Source organism: Ursus arctos, chromosome X (assembly GCF_023065955.2).
Source record: "Ursus arctos isolate Adak ecotype North America chromosome X, UrsArc2.0, whole genome shotgun sequence".
Lineage (NCBI taxonomy): Eukaryota > Metazoa > Chordata > Mammalia > Carnivora > Ursidae > Ursus > Ursus arctos.
Window position 1 is genome coordinate 97,957,872 of NC_079873.1, and position 14,691 is coordinate 97,972,562.

The 14,691-nt window shown below is 39.6% G+C and overlaps 1 protein-coding gene across 2 annotated transcripts in view; it reads right to left on the reverse strand.

The window, feature by feature from the left end:
• Positions 1-14,691, reverse strand: part of TENM1 (teneurin transmembrane protein 1) — a 759,525-nt gene that overhangs the window by 233,569 nt on the left and 511,265 nt on the right. The gene's annotated exons all lie outside the window — the stretch shown is intronic.

Genomic DNA, 14,691 nt, shown 5'->3' on the forward strand with positions numbered 1-14,691 from the left:
CATACTCATCATTATAGTCATCAATTAGCTGCACCATGGTACAGGTTATCTGGGCCAGAAAAGTTATGCCTAATACATTCTTAGAAATAGGGGTTTGCAAACTGCAGCCAGAGGTTTTGTCTGCCAGATTAGGGTGAGCTAGTCCAATGGTGGTAGAAACTTCACCAGATGATATACTACTTTATTACATCGGGTGTATTTATTTGTATAAAATAGATTCCTTAGAGTCACCAGTGGGTTCTTTGAGGACTAAAATTTTCCTGGAACATCCCAGGCTGGAATTACACACGTAGAGACCCTGGTGTTGCACTGCCTTTTGGGGCTGGTTTTAGCATTTCATGAGACCTGTTTTTAACACAGGTATCTTCCCATATCTGAGAGTTTTGCCTCTTTTCCTCTCCACTTAGCTAAGAAACAATTAACTGTGAAACTTGGCAGAGGTAGGGTGAACTGTTATTGAATATCTGACTTATGTAACTGGACTATCTTCTCTTTGATTCAGTTCTTTGGCGATCTGGAAATAATTTGCTTTTATCCTTGTATATCTCCTGTCAAGGTGCACAGTTCGCCTAGATATATGGCCCTTTTAAAATCATCTTTAAACTTTTATCCATTCTCTGCTCCTTATGGTAGAGTTAAATCGTATCTCAGGAGCTAAATTCCAGGATGGTGGTGGATCCTACTGCTTTCTACCAGAAGTCTTCAGGGACTATGTGGGTTGTTTTGCCATGAACTAATCTTTTAGAGAGAGATATATTTTTAGAGAGAGATGTATTAACCCAAAAGGAAATTTCCTCACACATAAAAAATGTATTTATGCACCAAACCTGCTAGTACTGAAGGGTAAGATGTGGGATAAATCTACGAGGAACTTTGTGTCTAGCCTGGAGGCCAACGTTATAGATTTTATTTGCTGTATAGGATTCATGACTAGGAGTAGCTTCTCTTCTCACTGTGATGCTTAAGATGGATACCGTGAAAAAGTAAGAAATTAATCATTTCCTCACTATTTTAACCCTTGGTATGGCTGTTCAGGAGGCTGTCTGCATTTAGGTTGTGGACTAACAATGTAAGGAGGCCGAGAGGGCTGAGGTGGACTGAGAGAGGCTTTCACAATCGATTGGTCCACTGATTCCCAAGGACCATTTCAGCCCTTCCCTCATGTGCCTCAGGTGAAGGACAGCTCCTATTATGCATGGATTGATGATAATTAAAATGGATATTCTGCCTCTCTCTACTGTCCTGGAATCTGGTTTGACAAGAATGTTGGACAGAAAAAAAACAAATAACTCTAGCCAAGTTAATGTGGTGACCTTCATAAATAAAAAGAAGTGATTTGGATTTTTATCAAAGTCAAGTTTTGCTTATGAAAAGCTTATTGCTAAGTAAAAACTCAGATTCAATAGGACCTTGTGGAAAGACCCGAGTTCAGTTGTTCCACCCCATAATGGGGCCAGGCTCTGTGGCAGTTACGCAAGGTACGAACATGGACAACGAGGTCACGGCAGCTCAGATGCCAACTGATAACTTGGTGACCCTGAGGAACCTGACTCCATCCTAGTACTTCTCCTTTATATAGCACACATGATTTTGTAAACAATCAAGCTAAATAAAACATCTGAGGAAGATTTCATAGCCTAAGAAGAACCATCCAAGAACCATTCTGAATGACATGCTCTAATCTTTACCAGTTTGTTTATTATCTCTATAGGTTTTCTGACTGGACCCAGAGTGTTCTAATCCATTTGATTACATAAAACCTCTTTACTCCATCCAAGTCACAAACCTATTGCTTTATTAGGTATTTTATCTGAAAGATATGCTGGTTTCCTTCTTGAGAGATTGAAAGCCTGGGCTTCACAGGCTCATGTTCTACACAACAAGCAGGTTATCATTAGGCATTTAATTATTCTACTGTTGCCCCACATTTGTATTCTTTACCGTATTTTGTAGAATTCTATTAATGAGTCAATGCTTCTACTATCATAGGAAATATAGATATAAGCATTCTTTTATGCTTCCTTATTCTGGTTTTCTTGTCATACATGAAGAGATGGGTTTAGTAATGGTTACCTTTGCTGTCTTATTATTGCCAAGAAGGATTTTTGGTCAATGATACTAAAACCAAAATCACCACTTTTGGTAGACCTCTACCTACAACTGACTTTGCCGACAACCCTATATTACAGTTTACTTGTTCAGGTACCTTGGTATCTGAACAGCATCAGTTTAATTTGGAAGATACATTTGGTTAGATTTTGTAGGCTAAACTTAGTACTGCCACATGCTAGAGCAGTGCCATCCAATAGAAATAGAATGTGAGCCTCCAATGCAAGCCACACGAAAAATATTAAATTTTCTAGAGGCTACACTCAAATTTCTAAAAATACAGGTGAAATTCCTTTAAATAAATAATAATAGTTTTTATATTTATTTAACCCAATATATCCCAAGTATTATCATTTCAACATGAAGTAAATATAAAAACTAATAAGGAGACATTCCAATTCATTTTCCATATCAAATTTTGAAGAAGATCCATAGGTGAAGTATTTCACTGCTCTTAATATAAAGAAAAGTTTTATTTCTGTTGAGCCATGGGTTTGTCTTTCTGTTGGGGACTCAGTGAATCATAGAACTGCTCATGTTGCCCTGTTGTGTTGGTTGGGAGCTAGAAAACTACAGTGAAATCTGACGTTATTTACTTATGCACATAGCTTCCTTAAATAAAGATCACATTTCTTAGCTTCCTTTGCATCTAGGTGCAATCACGTGGCTTAGTTATTGGTCAATGAGATATATATGAATGTTTCTAGCAGCAGCTTCAATGAAGTCTCCTTTAAAGATAGAGGACAGGGACACCTGAGTGGCTCAGTCGGTTAAGCGTCTGACTTCAGCTCAGGCCATGATCTCGGGGTCCTGGGATGAGCCCCACGCTCAGTGGGGAGTCTGCTTGTCCCTCTCCTTCTGCCCCTTCCCCTGCTTATGCTCTCTCTCTCTCTCAAATAAATAAAGTCTTTTTTTTTTAAAAAAGAGGGGGGACAAGGCCTCTCCCCAGCCCCCCAGTCCGTGTTCTAGTGAACAAAGATGTGGTAGCTGGAAAACTGGCTGCCATTGCATACTATGAGAATTAGGGTCCATCCCGGGGATGGTAGAGGTGCGAGTGAAAAGAAGCTTTCTTTCTGGAGTCATCACACAAGCTTTAGACTGCTTACCTCTAGATTTCTTTTGTGTGAGAGAAAAATCACACTTATATCTTGTTTAAGCCACTCTTTTTTTTTTTCCTTGAGGGAGGTATTTCCTGTCGCTGAACTATAATCTTATCTGACATACCAGGAATATAAATTTTCCTTGACTGTGATTTTATAATGAACAGCAGAACTTAAAGGAAAGGGAGTGAAAAGACAGAACAACTACTTTTTAGCCAACTTTTCAGTAAAACATCTATCCTACAAACACAGGAAACAACACCATTTAGGTAGGGACAAAAGCATGCAGTGACTTTGGAGTAGAGAGAATTTTCATACTCTTTTAAACCAATTCAGCTTTACAGTATCTGAAAATGAATTTCTTTGAGACAGCTACTAATTTATCTTCTACTTACAAAAGATTTGTCTTTGAAATGTGTCTTTACAATGAGAACTGAAATATAATGACAATAATAGCTACCATTTATTATTATAATTTAATGTCTATGATGGGAGAAGCACTTCGCTAGGTGTTTCACATGTATTATCTCATTTAACCCTTACAACTACCTTACAGAATAAGAATTATTTCCCCATTTTACAGGAGAAGCTCAGAAAAACCAAGTAACTACCTACGGTCTCACAGTAACTTAGAAGCCGAGCTGGGATTTGAGTTCATTTCTGTCTGAATTTTTTCTGTCCTGAATCTCTGACAATTTTCATAATTTCCTGACAGTCAAGGAAGAGGTGCTGGAATGCTGCCCTGTATATGCTCATTGCCAATTTTCTAGATATTCAGTGCAAGTGCTGACAATAGAAAGGTAATATCTGAATTTGAACAAGCTTCTCTGAATGGTATACTGAACAAAAGGTCTAACCCAGAAATCCCAAGACTTGTCTCTCATATTAACTATGGGCCTAATTAGCAGCATGACCCAGCACAAGTCATTTGACCTTTTTGGGCCTCAGTTTTCTCTTCTATAAAAGGAGGGGGCAGAACTAGGTGATCTCTAAGATCTAATCTAGTAAAAACATTCCATGATTATGCCAGTAAGTCTGTCAACAAAGAAATGAACAAAGGGGAGCGTGCTGGAAAAGAAAGTAGGCAGTGGTATTTGGAGTGCTTTAAACGCTCGATGCTTGACATGCAGAATAAAATTTTAAAATGGACCTAGCAGAGAAGTGTGGGGAGCTCTCTTTGATTGTTGAAACTGTTTACTCTTGACTCCACTGTTAATTTGACTGCTATGGTTTCAGAAATATCTTTTGAACAATATTTTTCAGAATGTTCTTCTAATGCACATTAACTGAACCATTTCGCTAGCACGGAATGAACTCTTTTAAGTTTGTTGGAATCTAATGTGTTTACTCATACTTCAGGACAAAGAATTCTTGATTTACCGGAACTTAAAATTTTTTCTCCACTTAGAGTAAAAAAATGTAAATTACTAAAAAATTAGATTTAAATGTGCCCTTAGCTGAAAAACACATTTTGCAGATGTGCAAATTGAGACCAAGAGTGGCTGATTTGTCTAAGATTACATTGAAAGTCAGAGCTCTCCCAGGTCACTGGAGGCATCTGCTGTATGTCGAGTTTTGGTGAGGGTCCAGAGTGGGGAACAGATTATTAGCTGAACTTCGGGCTGATGCAGGATTGGAGATCCATATTTGAAACCAATCTAGAAGAAAATGTGCCTTGCAAAGACAGACAATGAAAAGAAAATGCAAATGCAAATTGCAAGGAAAATGATCTGTCTCAGGCTTAGGTCTGAAGATATTAAGTAATAAGCTTCCTCCTAGATTTCATGGCTGCTAGCCAAGTTTCATGAGGGCATGGGGCCTGAATTTATACTACCTGTATGGTCGAAAAAACTGTAACCTGAAATTTTTAATTTTAAGTTTACCCCGATCTATAGGAGATGGGATCCTGACAGAAAAAATGTAAATTCTCCCCAGAGGAATACTTGCTTCACACGGGACTTAGAGATAATTTCAACGTATTTGAACTCACAATAAAACAAAACAGCAACAAGAAAGCAAGAGTTGATAGAAACAACAAACCATAGACCCAGACCCACAAAGACTTGACATGCTGCACTTCTCAGCACATAAAATAATTGTTTCATATGTTTAAAGACAAGGGAGTAACCAGAAACAGGAGTAAAGAGTAAGAAATTATCAAAAATCAATGAGGAATATTTGAAAAAAAAACTAAGTTAAAATTTTAGAAATAAAAATAATCACTGAAATCAAAAATTCAGTGGAAGGGTTAGACATCATAATAAACAGAGCTGAAGAGATAGCTAGCGAGCCAGAAGACAAATTTGAAAAAATTATCTATAGCGAAGAAACAAAGACATGGAAAATAGGAAAAAGAAGTAAATGACATAGAGGCCAGAGCCGGGCGGTGTAAGGGAACTTCCAAAAGGAACTAACAGAGAATGTGGGAAAATAAAGATTTAAAGAAATAATGACTAAACATTTTCTATGAATAATGAAAGACAAGTGTCTTTACATTCAAGAAACTTGCAAGTAGATTAAAAAAAATTAATCCGCAGTGATCTTTAGGACAGGGCACTGGGCTCTGAATTCTGCCAGCCTCAACTCAGGAGCATGCAAAATAAAGTAAGTTGTCCTGTGTCTCAAAGCAACTTAGTTCCTTCAACTATAAAATGAGGAAACTATTACCTACTCTACTTACACCTTATGCATAGTATGAGAGTAACAGAAACCCTTTTGATTACTGGGAATTTGGAAGCTTAGGTACAAGTCGAGTTTTTTATAGCAGATACAAGACTCCATTCAGAATTTCTATGAGCTCCACCTAATGTGAAATGTATTGTTCCTTACACCTTCGTGAAGGACTAATCTCTGTCCTTCCCATCCCTCTTCTCCTTCTCTCCAATGACTCAAGAGTATCTGGAACAGTCCCACAGGTATTTTGCATCATCACAGATCAATGTGCAATCCAACATCAAACAACGACCCCATATTATGTCCATAATGATGAAATGAAGAAAATGAGTATGTAAGTATTTGGAGAAAAAATTAAGACCATCAGATAAATGTAGGATATTTGTGTTTTAGGAATTAAAGTATCATTCCATTTACTGGTGGGGGGGAGATACATGGGATCTTCAGAATCTCTAATCATCTGATTTTGACCTGCAGAATTGGGACTTATTTCGATCGGTTCCCCAGGTCCTGGCCACCAGTTCTGCACAACTGCGTTCTGGTTTCCTTTAAACTCTCACAGCCATCTCCACTATAAAATCTTTCCACCTCTTTCTGTCCTGGCCGAGGACCGCAGGGCAGCAGGTCACCCTGTGCAGGGGAGCACCTAGGTCCCTATAGGACCCCACCTACAGGGCCAAATACACCTTTTAGATAGACCCTTTGCTGGGTCTGTGTTCACTTCATGTAGATAAACAACAACTGAGAAAAATGCCGAATAGCAAATGAACCCAGGACTCAGAATAAGAGTTTGAGTAAATGAGAGGAACGCACTTAGAGTGAAGCACAAAATTTGCCTGTTTTCTTTCGATGTTACTATCGATCTGCACAAATGCACTCCTTACTAGTGACTGTACTTTAACTGTGTAAATAAGCACACCTCCTCACACTCATGCTTACTTACGTTTTCTTGCCTCGCAATTGCCACCTTATTTAAATATATGTCTCTGGTTGAAAAACAATTTTAAAGCTGTAATGTCCTAGAACTGTCGGTATTTAGCTCGGATTTACAGAGAAGCAGTTGCAAATTTACCTCTCCGTTCAAACTTGTCAAATTGTCAAAAGTTCCACTGGATTTTGCACTGCTGCCTGCTAATGCTGGCATTACAGGTGTGGTTTTCATTGTCTCAGAACAAAATGTAAAAGATGTATTTTGAAAACATTTTGATATTTGATGTGCTTTGAATCACCTGACTATATACATACCATCTAATGGTCATTAAATGAATTCTCTTTTATAAAGATAAGGGATTTTGAATAGGAGAGTATTTTGGGGCTCAATTTCTATTTTCACTTGAGACAAAAAAAAGGCTTAAGGGGGTGACAAACCATCTCTGAGTGGGACGTGTTGCTAGGAAATGATGGTAACAGTGTGATTTTTTCCACTTCATACCTACCTCCCAAAGATGTATCTGCGGATTTAGTCTTACACACTTAATTTGACTTGTAATTCTCTTAAGGATGGTTTTGGGTTGTATTTTTAGTGCCACCAATGAACTTCACTTACTGATTCAATAATCTAGAATTAATGTTTTGACCTCACTGTAGTGTTAATGGCGTAGCCACTGTATCAAGCAGGGTTCTTTTTTTTGATTAAATCAATCAAATCAGAGCTACCTGAAGGTTTATTCTTTATTCTTTTACTGAATAGAAAAAGATTTACTTTAAAATAAATTTGATCAGAGATTGTCATACTTTGAATAGCAAGTTAATGAAGTCTATATAGGGATTAGTCACAAGTTTTTTGTCCTTGTAGGCTGAAAAACACTATAAAACCTCCTATCATGTTTCAGTGACTAGCTGTCTATATTTGAGCTTTTCTTTAAGTACAGGGAATTTGTAGCATTATGATATGCTAACATTGTTTGCTAGCTAACAGAAACATTCCTTCTGAGAGCTCAGCTACTGTTCCTAAGAAATTCAGGTGTGTGTCCAAAACCGAATAGGGAAAAGCACCTGCAACGCTAAGCTCCTATCTGGTTACATCAATTATCTCTTTTCTATTGAAGATGCTAAATTCTAGTTATTTTATATACGAGTAGCTTTTTCTCTTCCCTGGCATGATGAATGGCTACATAGTTGTGCCCATGGCGTGTGCATTACATTTTGAACAAAGCTTCTTTATCAAATAGCATTTACGACCCTGCTGTTCTTGTAATGTCTGTAGGAAAAATACAGTGTACACACTAATCATTTCAAATGGTCTGATCAATACCTGGAAATTGCAGGAAAGTGATACATTGTATGTGGTAGACGTGTACGGTCAGATGAAAATCTTTTGATTATTGGCACTTTCAATAAAGGAGAAAACTAATAATGTTTTTTAAAGCGTATGGTACTTGTATAATCAAGGAAAGTTTCCCTGGCAAAAAAAATTATATGAGCCTCTTACAACTTCCTCCTCTAATTATCTGTTTTATTAGTAGATGCATATCACCATCCATTAGGGAACACTTAAAAACATAATGAGGCATTGTTATAATGAAGATATACACACACGCACATATGTGTGTGTGTATGTGTACCTCTATAAATAGAGGTAAATTCTCAAACAACATGGTTTATATATCAAAGTGTGAATGTCTTTATAATGAAAACAAAACTATTTACAATTAATATTTTCCCACCATAAACAATATGGAGTTAAGAGAGTTTACGGACTGTATCCATGAACCATTCATAATCAGTGTCAAAAGCTCAATATACAGGATCAAAAATCATAGATCTCAGTGTTTGAAGGGGCCTCCAGGGCCATTTGGCTAATCTACCATTTCACAAATAAGGCAGCTGAGACTCCAAGAAGTTAAGTGAGTCATTCAAGGTCATTGCGCTGTGAACACACATACACACACACTGTCATCTCTCTGATGGACAAGATGGCCACATGTCAGAGGCTAGCCTGAAAATAAATATTCTTTCAATAGGCCTTATGGGATCTTCAGGAACTGACCCTGCTTGGATGGGGTACACAGTGATAGTACCTCATACGGTGTCTGCTGTACAGCAAAGAGAATGTTCAGAAATACCTCTGGGCTGAATGTTCTCTCTCTCTCTAACTGATTAATCTACTTCTAAGATACAGTATAATGAGAGAGGATCACAGTAGAGAAGAGCAAGAGTTGTCCTCTCTACGTGAATGCTTACCTTCTCTGAATTTCACTGCCGGTTATCTATGAGTAACAATAGATGGGGTGGCTCAGAGGAAGTTTCATCAAGGAGAGAGGACTACAAAGCTCTGAACTCTGCTTTTATGTTCCCCCTCAAAGACTATGTGACCAGGAGAAGCCAGATTTTATGAAAGAAATATAGTAGATGCATTTTAAAATGACAATAGTAGAGGTTAGGGCCAATATCCTTAGCATAGGTTAAATGTATTACTGAGATTTCATGGCAAGGAGTTCCATTTTAAGGGAGCGTGATTTGACCTGTGGTATACCCAAATCGCAACCATGTTATAACAAGCATCGATTGTATTTCTCTTGAGGTTTTTTTAAAAGACTAATGAGTTAACCTTTGTGAAGTACCATGAGACCCTCAGGTGAGAGAAACCTGGATCAAGTATCAGTTCAGTGCTGCTAACAATACTCAATGTACGTGCAAAACAGACTGAAAATCATCAGTAAACCATTCACTGCAGTCCTCTTGGTATCAGAGCAGCCCAGTGAACATGCTCGCGGCTAAGCTTCATGCACTCAGAGGAAGAAAATGATCAATGGCAAAGAGCATATCCACCTTTGAAATGACGTGATCCATTATAAGAATCAGATGTTAAATTGCTTCCTGCCCTGAGCACACTCAATTAAAAGTCTGCACAGTGAGGTCATCTTGATGGTTAAACATGCTTTGTGGGAACAACCTTTAGGGAGCTTAAAAATGACAGAAGGACTATTCCTACTGTGACACTAGAGATTTGGAAGGCATTTCCTTCCCCTATTTTTCAATTTGGTAGTTTTATTAGGAAGGCTTTTGCCTGAGAGGCTGCTGAGTTTTGGGTCATACCTATCCACACTTTTGCTTCTTTGAGCAAGAGATGCTTCTAAGTGTTCTTTTTCTATTGGGTCCAGAATGGATGAATGTGGCTTTCATCCAGGATCTCTGGACCAAAATGCATCATTTGTGCACTTGATATTTGACGTCCTTCATCTCCTTGAACTTTCCCTTTTCTGTAAGCTCATCTATTCACTGGAGTCCCAGCTCCTATCTAACTCTTCCTTCTTCCTTTGGCAGGGGTGAGGATGGAGGGCTGAAAAGAATGCCAGACGTGGAATGAAATCAACAGAGCTGGTTGCTATCTGCAGGTTTTCAACTAGCCGGGCCGTTGGTCTTGGACAAGTTATTTAACCTCTCTGACCCTCAGGTTCCTCGTGTTTCAAAAACTTGAACCGTGTTCACTGTTAGCTTTTTTTCCCCCTAGTCTTGTTTATTTAAGTAATCTCTCCATCCTACATGGGGTTCGAACTCTCAACCCCAAGACCAAGAGTTGCATGCTCTTCCGACTGAGCCAGCTGGGCGCCTCTGTTGTTCATTGTTTACCGCTTGTCTCACGGTGCTAGACTGCAAACCCTAGTAGTGCAGGAATCTTTGTTCTCCTCAGTGATGGAGCCCAAGAACCTAGCACATGGCACATAGTAGGTGCTCGATGAAATTTTGTTTCATAGATAAATAATTCTATTCTCTGTTAGCGGTGTCGCCATTCATCCAGTCTGCCACTGTAGGCATCACGGAATTGGTGGGAATTCATGCCTCCCCTTACACGTTTCCAGTAACCAAGTCCTGTTTCTGAGCTTCTCTCATATCCATCCTTCCACCTCCATCTGCGCTTCAGGTCTCTTATATCAAGTTTTCATCACTTTTTACTATATTCTCCGAACTTCTTTCAGAGTGATCATTTTAAAATACAAACATGGTCGGGGGGCCTGGGTGGCTCAGTTGGTTAAGCATCTGCCTTTGGCTCAAGTCTTGATCTTGGGGTCCTGGGACCGAGCCCTGCGTAGGGCTTCCTGCTCAGCGGGAAGTCTGCTTCTCCCTCTCCCTCTGCCGCTCCCCCACTCAAGCTCTCTTTCTCACTCTCCCTCTCAAATAAATAAATAAAATCTTTAAAAAAAATACAAACATTGTCATGATATTAATCTCTTTAAACCCCTTCAATGGCTTTCCCATTGTCCTGAGGCTCAAGTCCAAACTCCTAGCTGTGGTATACAGGCCCCTTCAGGATCTGTGAAGTCTTTTGTGACCACTTCCTAGACCTTCAGGTAATGTGAAATACACCTTGCACATTGCATCTCTCTCTCTTTTAGAGCACTTAGTGAGAGACATTTTAAATCTTTGTTCACAATTGTCTCCCCAGCTATGGCTGCCTCATCGCCTCACATGCTGACAGGGACATAACAGGGGCTCAATAAATGTTTGCAAATGAACAATTAAGTGAGGAGGTTAGACCATTGCAGTGGCTTTCACCTATGGACAAACCATTTAATGTCTCCGTGCCTCCAAGTATTAGAATCTCTAGTGATGCTGAGGCAGGCGGACTAGAGACCACCAAATCTATGAAACACTGAAGCAGATAACTCTACACTTCCTTCCACACCTACTCTTCTATGGGACTATCACTTTTCCTCATCATTTGATTTGTTTGGGTGGGTAAGACTGATTTGAGGTGAGGAAGGAGTGGGGTAGGGTTTAGGGTACTTCATCTGGAAGGGGGGAGGGGCAAGCGTAGAGGCATGTTCATAATTACCCCTTTCTTCCCCTTCTGACTGATTTCTGCTGACAGGATTGGTGCATGTCTTTGTGTATTAGGTGGAAGGGTGGACTGGGGAAAGAGAAACTCCCAGCACAATGAATTTCATGTTGATTAGTTGGAAATACAAATATTTGAATTTCTACAACTGGTGACTGGTATACTGCCAGGGGTTTTGCCAAATTCTGAGGCATCAGGAAGGACACATACAGTTGCGAGTGGCCTTAGGGAGAAACTGTATGATACAGAATCACTATTCAATCAATAAATGTTTATTAAATCATATATAAAGAGGCAAGTTTTTGACTAAATGTTAAGAACCTTCTTGTGGTAAAGATACCACATATTGGTGTTCTCTAGGGTCTTGACTTTCTTCATCCTCATTTTCTGCATCTTCTTTAACAATAATGTGCATTCCTAAGGTCTGAACTCTATCCCAGATATTTGTGCCCAGTTCAGGATTCTCCCATCAGTTCCATTCTCGACTATCAATCCCTCACTGGACATCTCCACCTGGATCTTCTGCAGACACCTTTAACTCGGCACATCCACAGCTCACCTCACCATGTCCTGTCTCTCTGCCCACACCTGTTTTTCTGCCTGGGCTTTTTTGGTCTCAGCTGGTACTGCTTCTCTTTACCTAGCCACCTAGGATAGTTATCCGTGGCTCCTCCTGTCCCTCATCTGCCATGGTAACTCCTTTCTGGTCTGTCTCCGCCTCACTGTTCTCACAGCTGCAGTTTTAGCCCAGGCCCTCCCCAACACTCCATTCCTGGGCTACTCTAATAATCACATTGTGCTTGTCCCTTACGTCCCCACATCATGCACCTCCAGTTGGTCCTCGCGGTTGCTGTCAGAGTGGTCTGTCCAACATGCAGCTTATTATAAACCACTCAGTGGCTTCTTATTGTGTCGAAGGGAAATGCAAATCCCTTAGCATGGTGTGCAAATAAAACTCCCCATGTTCCAGCTCCTGTCCGTACCTCTTCTGGACTCGTAGGCTGCAGCTCTACCCAATGACTTGCAAATCCTCAATTGTGTCATTTGAATTCACATCTCTTATTTCTTTAAGCTACTCCTTCTGCCTGGAATGTTCTTTCCCCTCTTGTCCACATAATAAACATGTAATCATCTTTCTAATGTTGATTCAAGTGTCGATTTCTTCAAAGTCCTGCCTGACTATAGGGCCTCTTCTCACAGAAGTACCCCACGGCTCTCTCTTTGTGCTCTGCAGCACCTGACCCTGCACAAAGTCCAACGATACGACTTTTTTTATATGGCGAATTAGGTGATGGGCTCTCAGGGGAGAGGACAGTACAGTACAATACAGTACAGTGGTTAAATGTATGGAATGTGAAGCCCGAATACCTTAGTCTCAGTTTAGACTCTGAAACCTATTACATGGTTGACTTTGGACAAGTTATTTAACCTCTCCGTGTCTCAGCTTCCTCATTTGTAAAGTGGGCACAATTATAGGACTTACCTCACAGGGTTATTATGAAGATTAAAAAAATATATGTACAACACGTAGTGCCTATTACATAATAATTACGTGAGTGTGTGCTTTAGTAATAATACAATTGTTAATACTCTTATTTTAAACTTGAAGCTCTACGCACACTCTATCCGACACATGAAGGGCTGAAAGGGGTGCAACAGCGTTTAGCAAATAACTCAGTAATCAGGTTAGAGCCACGGTACCCAGCTACCTTCTTTCTCTAACCATCTTCTAGCCTGTTCTATGTGTCTCTTCCACTAGACTATAAGCTTCTCTTGTGCAAGAGCCCTATCCATCTTGTTCGCCACTATATCCCCAGCACCAAGCATCATGCCAAGCACATAGCAGGCACACATACATTTGCTCGGTAACTAAATGAATAATTTTTCAGGTCTGCATTTTAGTTATTATTACATTGTCTTTATCATTTTATCCATTTCTGAAACTGTAAAATGCAATTCTCTTTACCATATTATTTCTATGTGAGGCAACAAAACTTTGTGAAGTATGCTGTTAGAATTAATGCTCTTAACAGAGGGATTTTCTTGTTTCTGTACAGCACAAGACTACAGACTTTTTGGTTCATAAATGAATTCAGTGGTACGAGAAGTCTCACAGAGCTTCTAATCTTTCCTGTTTTGCACGTGGCATTTTGTATCCTCAACAAAATTCATAGGCAGAGGTTCTGTAGGAGTTATTATTTATTAATTCTACTCATTTAATGAGCACATGGCCTGAGGATAAGGGGAAAAAAGTATAAAGAATGATCCATTATTTTTAGTTTAGGCGGTGGAAAAACAAATCATATACACAAATAGCTACATCACGATGCCATTTTTACTCTCTAGCAATGAGTACGGCAGGATTTCAGAGGATCTTCTCGATGTGATCAGGAGAGGTTTTATAGAATAGTTAAAACTGCAGTTGGTCTTGGTGGATGGCTTGGATTTTCATAGGTGGAAAGGGACCAGCATTCCTTGCTGAGGAAAGGGCACAGAGAAAAGCGTGAACGTGTGAGGTACTGGGACTAAGCAGAGCATATGAGTCCTTTCGCAGAAGGAGGGATTTATGCAGGAAGCAGAAGTAGAAGATGGGCTGGAGACAGAGACTTGGAACAGCTTCTGGTGGGCTTTTGATAACAGGCGAAGATATCTGAACTTTATTTCTAGACAGTGGAGATCTATCGCTGATTTTAAGGTAAGGAATAGGAAAAGGAAAGCCAAGTTGTGGGAATAGTAATTGGGCAGCAATATGGAAAGGTACAAATAGAGTTCCTGAGCTAAGTTCTGTTTCTAAGTGATGGAACACCCATCGGAAATACTCAGCAGATGACTGGAAATGAAGGATTATTTGAGTTTGGGGGGGATACTGATTTGAAATAACCTGTAGAGAACTGACAGTAGGAGACATGGGAAAGGATGAAATGACTGCAGGAGAATGCAGAATGAGGATAGAGGTTCAAGTCCACACTGACGGCAACGAAAGATATAATTACAAGTCCAGGAGTATGTTGCTTATGAAAACCCAGTCAA